Source organism: Indicator indicator, chromosome 7 (genome assembly GCF_027791375.1).
Source record: "Indicator indicator isolate 239-I01 chromosome 7, UM_Iind_1.1, whole genome shotgun sequence".
Classification (NCBI taxonomy): domain Eukaryota; kingdom Metazoa; phylum Chordata; class Aves; order Piciformes; family Indicatoridae; genus Indicator; species Indicator indicator.
Genome location: NC_072016.1, coordinates 1,929,370 through 1,941,533, shown reverse-complemented (window position 1 = coordinate 1,941,533; position 12,164 = coordinate 1,929,370).

Here is a 12,164-nt window from a genome sequence, read left to right as displayed (position 1 = left end):
AATGAATGATGAATGAGGTAAATAATAGCAGAAACTACAGACAGAATGAAAAATGAAATTAAATATAAAATAAAATATAAAATAAAATGAAAAATTAAAATGATGTAAAATGAAATATGAAATCAAGTAAATAAAATGTAAAATAAAATATAAAATCAAATCAAATAAATAAAATAAAAATTAAAATAAACCCAAATACAATAAAATAAAAAAGTGAAAATTGAAATCAAACCAAATCAAATGAAATAAATAAAATAAAAAGTAAAATCAAACCAAATAAAATAAATAAAATAAAAATTAAAATCAAACCAAATAAAATAAAATTAAAAAGTGAAAATTGAAACCAAAACGAATAAGATCAAATAAATAAAATAAAAATAAAAATTAAACCAAATAAAATAAAAAATGTAAAATCAGACCAAATAAAATAAATAAATAAAATTTAAAACAAACCCAATAAAATAAATAAAATAAAATTGAAATCAAACCTATTAAAATAAATAAAATAAAATAAAAATTAAAATCAAACCAAATCAGATAAAAACCCAAAGCCAAAAGAATCAGAGTATGAGCAGTGCAATAAGGTGAAGGATGAAACCCTGAGACTGGAGGGGAGAAATAAAAGAGGAGAGCAGAGTGTGGGGAGAAGAGAGATGTACACAGATCCTGTGCACAGAATAAGCTGAAGGAGCTACAGAACTCCTCTTGAAACAGCTGGAGGCAGTGTGAGTGCTGGGCAGCAGCATTTTGAAGCTGTAGCTGGAGAATCGATCAGGTGGTGATGCCCAAAGGGGAGCCCAACACACAGAGCATCCTGCTCCTGAGATGCTGAACTCTTGCTCCTTACCACAGCCTTCATATGCACATTGATATCTGCCTATATTTCTTCTCCTTTCTTCTCCTTCCTTTTTCTTTTCTTCTTCTCTTCTTCTTCTTCTCCTCTTCTTCTTCTCTTCTTCTTCTCTTCTTCTTCTCTTCTTCTTCTCCTTCTTCTCTTCTTCTTCTCCTTCTTCTCTTCTTCTTCTCCTTCTTCTTCTCTTCTTCTTCTCTTCTTCTTCTTCTTCTTCTTCTCCTCCTCTTCTTCTTATATTTTAATTGTTATTTTCTTATCAATATTAGAATGGTTGTTGTTATTGCTGTAGGGTTTGGGTGGGGGGAGGAATTTGTCTCTTATTCCATTCAGTAGGTTCTCAAAACCATTTTCCTTTTCAGCTTCAGTTTTCCCTAATCCTAAAGCCCCTTGTATTTAAACAAGTCGCAGTGAGCTGCCTTCACACGGTGTTATTTCCTGAAAATCCTGGAGGGAGATTTTCCATCTGCTGCAGGAGAGGGCAGCAGAGCTCAGCAAATGCAGAGGCTGGTGGGACAGTCGCAGGGACATGAGGGAAACCAAAGGTTTTGATTTCCTCCTCTTCAGCCCTGAGAGTGGCAGCTCCAAGGCACTAGCCAAGCAGGAGCAGTCTCAGTTATGGATTTTAGTATCATTTATAACTAGCTGGTTTGGAAAGGAAGGGAGGACATGGAGAGTATCCAGTTTTCTTGTAAGGAAATGAGAAGTATAAGCTAATGGTCCTTTGAAACACAAGGCCACAGCTCTGTTGAAATCTCTGTTGGTAAGAAATGCTTGGAAATGCACTTTTAGGTACTAGTCAAAAATGTTAATTTGCATCTAGTGCAGGCAGGGTAAGGTTTGCTTTGAAGCTTGGTGGCTGGTCATGGCCAAGTCTAGTTCAGTTTATTTATGGTCCTGCAGCTGGGTCAGATGCAGGACACAATTGTGACTGGTTTGAGAGCAGCCCTGAAGAAAATGCCTTGGGGGTGCTGGTGGATGAGAAGCTCAACAGGAGCCAGCAGTGAGCACTTGCAGCCCAGAGAGCCAAGCAGAGCCTGGGCTGCATCAGGAGAAGTGTGACCAGCAGGGCCAGGGAGGTGATTCTCCTCCTCTGCTCCGCTCTGCTCAGCCCCCACCTGGAGCTCTGTGTCCAGTTCTGGAGCCTCTATTACAGGAAAGATCTGGAGGTGCTGGGAGGTGTCCAGAGAAGGTCCAGAGGGCTGGAGCTGCTCTGCTATGGAGACAGACTGAGAGAGTTGGGGTTGTGCAGTCTGGAGAGGAGAAAGCTCTGAGGAGACCTTCTTGTGGCCTTCCAGTATCTGAAGAGGGCTACAAGAGAGCTGGGGAGGGACTTTTTAGGGTGTCAGGGAGTGACAGGACTGGGGAGAATGGAACAAAACTAGAAATGGGTAGATTCAGATTGGATGTGAGAAAGAAATTCTTCCCCATGAGGGTGGTGAGACACTGGCACAGGTTGCCCAGGGAGGTGGTGGGAGCCTCATCCCTGGAGGTTTTTGCAGGCAGGCTGGATGTGGCTGTGAGCAACCTGCTGTAGTGTGAAGTGTCCCTGCCCATGGCAGGAGAGTTGGAAGTGGCTGATCCTTGAGGTCCCTTCCAGCCCTGACAGTTCTCTGATTCTGTGTTGAAGGGTTGCCTCTTAATTATTCATTATTTGCCATAAAGGGAGGGTTTCCTTTCTAGAAAACACTGAGAACAGATCTGATGCACACAGAACTTACAGCAACTGTATCCTGCCTTCAGGTGACAAAAGTAAACCACTTCTGCATTTACCTGGAAGGCCTGAGGCTGCTTGTGCCAATAACCCACAGCAAACCACTGGCAGCACTCCTGTGTACCAGCAGACATCACAGGACCTGTGTGTAGGAAGAAGAAAGTAGTAAAGAAATTTTGTGACAGGAAAAAGAGTTTTCAAAAGTTTCCAAAGATGTGTAGCTCAGCACTTGCTGGTGTAGGTGTTTCTGGGCAGCAGCAAACTGTTGCCGGTGAATTTCAGCAGGGTTTGAACATTTTTAAGTGCACTGAAAAGTAACAGAAGCACAACAGAACAGAGGCAGTGGTGTGGTTAAGACAATCCACATGCTGAAATACTCTTTTACCACTGGTACTAAAGCTTATTAACTCTTGCAACACACACTGAACACTCCTTCCAGCTTCATGGCATCCCCAGTCTGAGCTGCTTCTCTTTCAACACGTGCTTAAAGCCCTGGCAGAGACGATTCCACTCCCAGAGCAGTTTTAGTTCAGCAGGAAGCAAGCCTCGTTGGGAAAACCAACAAAAAATAGATTTGTATTGTGGTAGAAGCTTTTTAGTCTGGAGAAGAGAGGACTGAGAGGGGATTTAATAAATGTTCATAAGTATCTCAAGGCTGGGGGTCAAGAGGGAGGGGACAGCCTCTGCTCACTTGTGCCCTGGGATAGGACAAGGGGCAATGGATATAAACTGCAGCACAGGAGGTTCCACCTCAACATGAGGAGGAACTTCTTCACTGGGAGGGGGGACAGCGCACTGGAACAGGCTGCCCAGAGAGGTTGTGGAGTCTCCTTCTGTGGAGGCTTTTCAGCCCTGTCTGGATGTGTTCCTGTGTGACCTGTGCTGGGGTCTATGGTCCTGCTCTGGCAGGGGGATTGGACTCAAAGATCTCCAGAGGTCCCTTCCAACCCCTGACATTCTGTGATAACTAGTGATGTGAGTCCATATTGGCACTGATTCTTGAGGCTCATCCTCACAGAGAGCAGGGTTTTGTTTGAACCATGCATGTGTCCCGTGAAGCTTTAGGTGGATGACAAGTATGGAGAGGCTTCCTCTTACACCTAAAGCAAAGCATTCCACTTGCTGGATATTGTTCTTCAGCTAATGGGGTCAAAAGTGGTAGGAAAACAAGGGCAGGGATGAATGTGACATTGAAAGGACTCTCATCTTTACCCTGACAACATCACTGAGGAGCTTGTGCCATCTTCTGACTTCTCCTGAACGTTTTTTCTATTTCAGGTTCATTAATTACATGGGTTGGGGACCCAGGGAGGCACATTTGTACCTTGCACTTCCTTGACACTGTTTCTTAGCATAACCTGCAGGAAGGAAATGCACCCCAAAGCCTGAAGGCTCACGCTGTGCACAGGAAGGGTTTGTGGTGAACATGAAGGTAGGTATTGGCTGATGCTTGCTGTGAATGCAGATGATGTATTTGCTGGAGCAAGTAATTCTGTTTGAAAGCACAGCCCTGCTCAAGCTCACACCCTGAGTCTAAGGATTAAAGAAATTATTGTATATATATCTCCTTATTGAATTGAGCCCCTCTCAGCTTTTCATTCATCTTGGAGCCTGTTTGGTGTCTGTCCAAGGGACTGGGGGATGGCAGTGTGTAAGAGCATCACTTGGCTGGGGGCAGCTGGTTTGTGTGGCTGTGGGCAGGAGCTGGCCCCACTGCAGCTGGGGAAGGAGGAAAGGGCCCCCTTGCCCTGTGGATTTGGAGGATGCTTTGTGTTGGGTGTTCAGAGCTGTGCTCACTTTGAACTCTTTCACCCAGGAGTCTGAGGAGCTAGTAAGATGCTCTGAGTAACAATGAGTGTTGCTGAGTCTTTCACTTGCAGGTCCAATTTGAAGGCAGCTCAGGCTGACAGGAGTTGCACCCCAGGAGAGTGATAAATTGCTGCCATAAATAAAGATGATGTAAACACTGGCAGTGTCAGGGGAGCCGTCTCCCAAAAACAGTTCTGGGTTCACTGATGCAAGTCTGTGCTTAGCTTTCCTGTTAGAAGAGATAGGAGAAACAAATTTCTCTCCCCCAGCAGCAGTTTTGGGTCACTGCTGGCTGGGGAACATCAGTTCCCCTGATCACTGCTTATAGGTCTGGCTGGCTCTGGAGTTTGGTTGTTTATCCTCCTCTGAGTCAGGAATGGCTGCTCTGAAAGAGTCTCTTCAGTTTCTCTTTAAAATGTGTGTTTCTTGTGGCTTCTTGCTCTGTTGGTGAGAACTTCTAAAGAGGCCTTTTGCTGGATTTGTTTGAGGCCAAGTTGGATGAGGCTTTGAGCAACCTGCTCTAGTGGAAGGTGTCCCTGCCCATGGCAGGAGGTTGGAACTAGATGATCTTTAAGGTCCCTTCCAACCCAATCCATTCTCTGCTCAGCACACAGCAAGTGAGAAAGTGCTTCAAGCTACTGGCCAGCCTTGTTTCTGTTAAAATGCAGGTGCCATTTCCCCACTGAAGTAAACCAAACCCAACATTCCTGGAGCACAGCCATGGTAGGGAGAGATGAACATTGCTTTGCACCCAGAGCTGCTCTCCTCCTTGGCTGAGTGCCAGAACAAGCAGGACTGGGGCAAAGGACAGAGACAGTTTTAACCTTGTGCATCTCACAAGCTGTTGTAGCTGAGCAGAATGGAGGCAATGCCACCAGCAGAAGACCTCCTTTTTTTTTTTTTCTTTAGGTCATAGCTCTTCTTTGAGCCATAAGTAAGAGATTGCAACATTGCAGTTTTCATCACCCATACTGCTGACAGTTGACTCAAATGTTTTTCTGGATCCATTTTGTTGCTATTAATTTTTTTAATTTTTTTTTTTTTATCCACATAGAATCAGTCAGGGTTGGAAGGGACCTCAAGGCTCATCCAGTTCCAACCCCTCTGCCATGGGCAAGGACACCTCACACTAGATCAGGCTGGCCAGAGCCTCATCCAGCCTGGCTGCAAACACCTCCAGGGATGGGGCCTCAACCACCTCCCTGGACAACCCATTCCAGGCTCTCACAACTCTCATGGGGAAGAACTTCTTCCTCACATTCAGTCTGAATCTCCCCACTTCCAGCTTCATTCCATTCCCCCTAGTCCTGTCACTACCTGAGATCCTACAAAGTCCCTCCCCAGCTTTCTTGTAGCCCCCTTCAGATACTGGAAGGCCACAAGAAGGTCACCTGGGAGCCTTCTTTTCTCCAGACTGAACAGCCCCAACTCTTTCAGTCTGTCCTCATAGCAGAGGAGCTCCAGCCCTCTGCTCATCCTGGTGGTTTCTTCTTCCTAAGAGGAACTGACTTTCTGCAGGCAAGCCTTCCCCATGCTTTTCCTGTTGCAGCCTTCCAAAGGACAGGATGTTTTCACAGAGGAATGACTTGTGCTGGGAGGCTCAATTGCCTCCAAAATCTTCCCCTTCCCCCCCACCCCCCCCACCCCCCAGCATCTCTGTAGGGTTTCCTCCTTTCCAGTTCCTGGCTCAAGTTCCACGCTGCTTACGTATGTAACTTCTGGAGATGGTTTTCTTGTCAGTGTCTCTGTGGCAGAGGATTATACGGCAGCAATTATCTTGGAATGAGCACTCTGCTGGGATTAAATGTTTCAATTAATGTTTTTTTGGGTCTGTGTTTGTAAAGACTGTTCTCCTTGTAAGCCATGGGCTGCTCTGCAATGCTGTCCTCCCAACTTTAATTGAGTTTTATTCTCTTTTTTTCTCCCCCCTTTGATTAACAATGTCACAGGGTCTCTGTTGGGAGTCCAGTTCAGGACTCAGTAACCACAATGAGTGAAGGGTTAATGGTTTGGGCTCAATCCCATCCTATTGTCTGTCCTCTGACTCAGTAGCTCAAACCCTCAAAATGAGATAGCTGAGGGGAGCAGTTGCATTCACACCAGGTGAATAATCTCCAGAAGAGCTTTTCAAATTCACTCTAATGCATCTTCAAACTTTTCTGAAGCCAGCAGGGCACCAACTGAGGATCCTTCCCTAAATTCATCCATGCTAAGTTGTTCCAAGGTAACCAAATGACAGTGCTTGTAAACAAAAACCTCCAAAAACAACCAACTAACCAAAAAAAAAAACCAAACCAAACCAAAACAAACCACCATCAACAAAAAAAGCAAACCAAACCAACCAACCAACCAACCAAAAAAGACCAGAAAATCAAAATCATATTTGGTTTGAGAGCCTGTAGGAAAGGATTGGATTCTTTTCTGCAAATCTGGCAGGTTCTGATTCAGCTCTGGCAGTGATTATTCAGAGAAAAGATGGATTCTGTATGAGAGAGAAAGAAAATCCACATCATTCCCAGGGAGTCTTGGCAGTCTATGCAATTAAACTGATCTCTGACATCTCTGGACAGGGGGAAAGGAGGAAAACGAAGTTCAGATTTGATATACTAATTCCTAAGGTAGGAAAGACAGCTCGTCTTCCAGGATGCCATGGGATTCTGCAGCTGCCTCACGGTTGCTGGCTGGGCAGGAGGTCATCCCTGCAATGCCCTCTCCGGATTTAGAGCCTCATTTAAAATTACAGCTTTTGCTCAGACTCCCATGTGCTGTGTTTCCAGGTTGAATTAGCCTAGCTTCAGCTCCTGGCCATTCATCATGAAGCTGAGGGGAAGGCTTTTCTGTCTGTCAGAGCCAGGAGGGCTGCTGGATGCTGGCCAGCTCTGGCTGTTGCAGTGCCAGGGTCCCCCAGCCCCTGACTGGGAGTAGCCAGCAGAGTGGGCACGGAGTGGCTGCGTACATGCCCTGAGGTTCTCACCACTACCTCCCCAGCGTTCGGCACTTCAGAGCAGTTCACCCACCGCGGCTCTCCTCAAAGCAGGAGGTGCTGCTCTCCAAGACGATGCATGCAGCAAGAGGGAGCAGTTCTGGTGCCTTTGTGTAGCAGAGTTATTCCCTTTCTGTCGGAGACCCCTGCTGAAGCTGCCTGTGAGCCCTGCCAAGCGGCTTGCTGAGCTCCTTCCCACTTCCAAGTGCCTTCAGGAAGGCATCGTTTTACCGCTGTCTGTCTGAGAGCTGAACCTGGCTTCCCTTGTGATCAGGTTTCAGTTCCTGCAAATCGTTGCTGAACTTCACAGCAGTAGTGACTCCTTCAGCACAGACTTCCAACAGGCAGTCTTTTGTAACAGCAGGCAAGGTACCTCCCCAAAGCAGAAAACTCCAGACATGGATATGCTAAAAATATTTCCCTTGCTGCTGAGAGGGAGAGATTGCTCCAGCTGCACTTCTAGCCATAACATTGCTCTCCATTCCTCCATGCTCTCCTAGCATCCTTAGAGATCCACAAAATGCTAAAGGTTGGGAAGGGACCTCCACACCTCACCCAGTCCAACACCCCTCCTGCCAGAGCAGGATCACCTAGGGCAAGCCACACAGGAACACATCCAGGTGGATTTTGAATGTCTTCAGAGAAGGAGACTCTGCAGGCTCTCTGGGCAGCCTGCTGCAGGGCTCCAGCACCCTCACCATAAAGAAGTTTCACCTCATGCTGAGGTGGAACCTCCTGTGTCCCAGCTTGTTCCTTGTCCTATCAGAGGGCACCACCCAAAAGAGCCCATGATGTTGGGCAGCAGGATTTCCCTGCTCCCTGCAAATTCCTTGTGTGTTCAGCACTGCTGCTCACACAACTAAACCAACCTTCCCATGGCAATTGGGACTGGTCTCTACCAGGAACATGATTCAGTATAAGTAATGTTTACAGGCCATTTAATGGAGAGCCTGAAGCACATCTGGCATGGTGCTGCAAGGACTAGATGATCTTGAAGGTCTTTTCCCACCTGGTTAATTCTGTGACTCATTCTGTCCCATGCTATCCAGTGAATTAGAATCATAGAATGCCACCCATGAGGGTCATCTTGTGCAGCTCCCCTGCAGTGGGCAGGGACATCTTCACCTAGAGCAGGTTGCTCAGGGCCCCCTCAAGTTTGACTTTGAATGTCCCCAGGGATGGGGCTTCCACCACCTCTCTGGGCAACCTGTTCCAGTATTTCACTGCCCTTATAGCAAAGAACTTCCTTCTAATGTCCAACACTCCTCTGCCCTGCTCCAGTTTCAAACCATTGCCCCTCATCCTATCACCACCAGCCCTTCTAAACACTCCCTCCCCAGCTTTCTTGTCACTTCCTTTCAGACACTCTAAGGTCTCCCCAGAGCCTTCTCCTCTCCAGGCTGAACAGCCACAACTCTCCCAGCCTGTCTTCACAGCAGAGCTGCTCCAGCCCTCTGATCATCCTCGTGGCCCTTCTCTGGCTCCTCTCCAGCAGGTCCAAGCGCCAAATCCAGTGGAAACATTGTGGGATCATTACTATTTGCTGATGGATTTGTTTGTTTGTTTTGCTTTTTTCTTTTTAAAGGGTGTCATCTCTCCTTGCTGGTACATCAGCACCTTTTATGAGCTATCATATTTGCACATTATGTGCCCAGCAGAATCTTTGACTGTCACCATCTTCCAAATGAAACTTTAAGATTCCAGGAAAATCCTGGCAGTTTTGTTTCAAGTTTCTGCCTACAGCACAGCAGAATTCCATGCCAAAGGCTGAACTAACTTATCCAGGTTACATATAACAGGATGGGGATTTAAGAGAAGGTAAAGCTGAACAAATATCAAGAAACATTTTGAAATAGGAAGAAACAGGTTGCCCAGGGGGGTTGTGGAGTCTCCCTCTCTGATGACATTCAAGACCTGCCTGGATGAGTTCCTGTGTGATCTGCTCTAGGTGATCCTGCTCTGGCAGGGGGGGGTGGACTGGATGATCTCTTGAGGTCCCTTGCAGCCCCTGACATTCTGTGATTCTGTGCTTCTCCTTAGAGCTGTTGGCTTGATAATCTCAAAAGCAGTGCCACAGCCATATCTGGCAGGAGCAGGAGGAGGCAGAAGGTTTGGATGCTGCACTTTGCTCTCCCCTCAAACTCTCCTTTGGGTAAGTCACTTGATCTGTTCTTCTGTGCTTAGTTGCCTGTAAAGTTAGGGTGAGTTCTGCCTTCCTATAACAAATGCTCTGAAGTCTGTGGGTTAAAACAATGCTACATAACAGGTTGGGAGTTTACAGGGTGCTAGTGGCAGGCTCAGCACTGAAGTAGATGTAAAACCAGGCCATGTGCCTTCTTGTATCACTATTGCAGTCCTGAGATGAGAACACACTGCAGGGGTTTTGTTTACTGAACCTTTACTGTATCCTGCAGTGGGCATCTCTTGCAAGCACCATGTGTTTGCAACCAGTGATTCACACAGCTTCCAACCCAGAAACCTAAATGCTACCTGGTGCTGTCCCAAGGTGAAGAAACTAAGGTTTGAGAGCAAACTAGCAGCAGAAGCAAGCCACGTCAACAGCTTCTGAAAATCCCAGCTGTTTCTGATGCTGCAGTGGCAGAGAAGTGTCACTGTGACTGCTGGGATGAGCTTTCCAAAGCAGGACACATCTTCTGAGAGGGCTGTCCAAACAGACATAAAGTAGGTTGGCTTCCTGAGAAACAGGACAATTCCACTCCAACTGAGCAACAAGGATCAGCTTAGGTCAAGGCAAATTACACAGCTGGAGGAACTTCTACCTTGTCCTGAACCTTCCACTGTTGTCTGGCAGAGCTTTGATGAAAAAACAAAGAATACACAAAATTTACCAAAATTGACTGTGCAGTGAGAGCAGCAAGACAAGTTTGCAGAAAAAACCCTTTCTGGTAAATGGGTCAGTGGGGCCTGGGGAGCTTTCTGGTGTGTATGGTTTGGAAGGTGTCCAGAGAAGGATGAGCAGAGGGCTGGAGCTCTTCTCTGAGGACAAGCTGAAAGAGTTGGGGCTGTTCAGTCTGGAGAAGAGAAGGCTCCCAGGAGACCTTCTTGTGGCTTTCCAGTATCTGAAGGGGGCTACAAGAAAGCTGGGGAGGGACTTTTTTAGGGTGTCAGGGAGTGATAGGACTGGGGGGAATCCAAGCTAGAGGAGGGGAGATTTAGATTAGACATTAGGAAAAAGTTCTACCCCATGAGAGTGGTGAGACACTGGCACAGGTTGCCCAGGGAAGTGGTAGAAGCCTCATCCCAGGAGGTTTTTAAGTCCAGGCTGGATGTGGATCTGAGCAACCTGCTGTAGTGTGAGGTGTCCCTGCCCATGGCAGGGGGGTTGGAACTGGATGATCCTTGAGGTCCCTTCCAACCCTGACAATTCTGTGATTCTATGAATCATGGTCAATAGTGTTGGCCTTGGCTGGTCAGAGATTAACTGCCCCTATCTGTCCAAAAGCCTTTGAGGCTTTTGTTTGACTGCAGACAGCTAAGCTGTGCTCATCATCACTAATTCACAATGCACAACAGGGTAGTGATACATTAATATTGATGCAAAGCAGATTGTGTTTAGTGAAACAGCTTATCCACTAAAATATCAAAACTTTATCCTAAACCTAAAGGTCTGTTCCCTTCTGTTAACTTCCATTTTTTTTCTCCCCCACTCTATGTGATTTTTATTGTATTTGTACAAAAACACTGTGAGCAGAATCCATTGCAATTGTTACAGATTATGTTTATAGATTGGAGGTTGTTTTGGAGTTGCTGCTCCTGCTTTGGTATCATTTTGAGCCATAAATGTATTCAGATATACAGCAGCACAATCAGGAGCTCGTGCTTATTGAGGTATTTGGTAATTCCATTTCTAGTTATCCAAAGTGATTTGTTGTATGCCAGCAGGGAAAGAAATAATTCAGAGTTGTTCTTTAAGCAGACTTCATTCCAGAACTGTCCCATGGCACATGAGGAATCAGAAGTAACCTCTCCTGGCAGGGATGTCCATCATGCACTGTGAGGTTTCCCATTTCCTACAGTAGCTGCAACACTGAAGAACAATATTTGCCATCCACAGGTGTTGGATTTGCAGTGGTCTTGACCTTCAGACAGCTTCTGGCCCACAGCACAGTAAGAGTTTTGCAGAGGTGACTCTTCCATTTCAGTTTGCTGAAGTCCCACACTTTTCTTTCCCACCTTCTATAACCAAGTTATTGCTTCTTACATTATGCCCTGGAAAGTGCCACAACTTCTGACCACTCTGTGTGCCTACAGTTCTCTTGATAAATGTTTGTTAGTTTAATCCTGTGGCCCAGGTGAAACATTCAGCTCCCTGTAACCAGACTTCACCTGCAGCCTGTCAGAAGGTGAAAGCTAAATAATAGGTTTCATTGTCACTAGAAAATGCAGTTTTGTTGGGAGCGAAATTTTCATATCCATCTGATTCCAAACCCAGGTCTTACAGCTGAGGTGGTGATGGCTATGATGGAACTCAGTGAAGTGAGGACATCAGGGTCAAGCCAGCAGCAGGTCACACGTACCTGTGAATATCTGACCTCTGTGTGAGGAGCTGGACACCAGTTCATGAAATCTCTGGAGGCAATTTGCTTTCCCATTGAACTGGGGAGGAAGGTGGAACAAAAAATCCACAGGTGAAATTTTGTTTTTCCAAACCATTGCAGAACCAATTCCTGTTGCCTTGTCTCTCTTAATGCAAAATTCCCTCCCTGACTTCTCTCTCCCTTCTCCTCCTATTTCATCTCACAGCCTGCCTGTAGCTGGGAGGGAGACTCAGGCTTCAATCTTGTTAT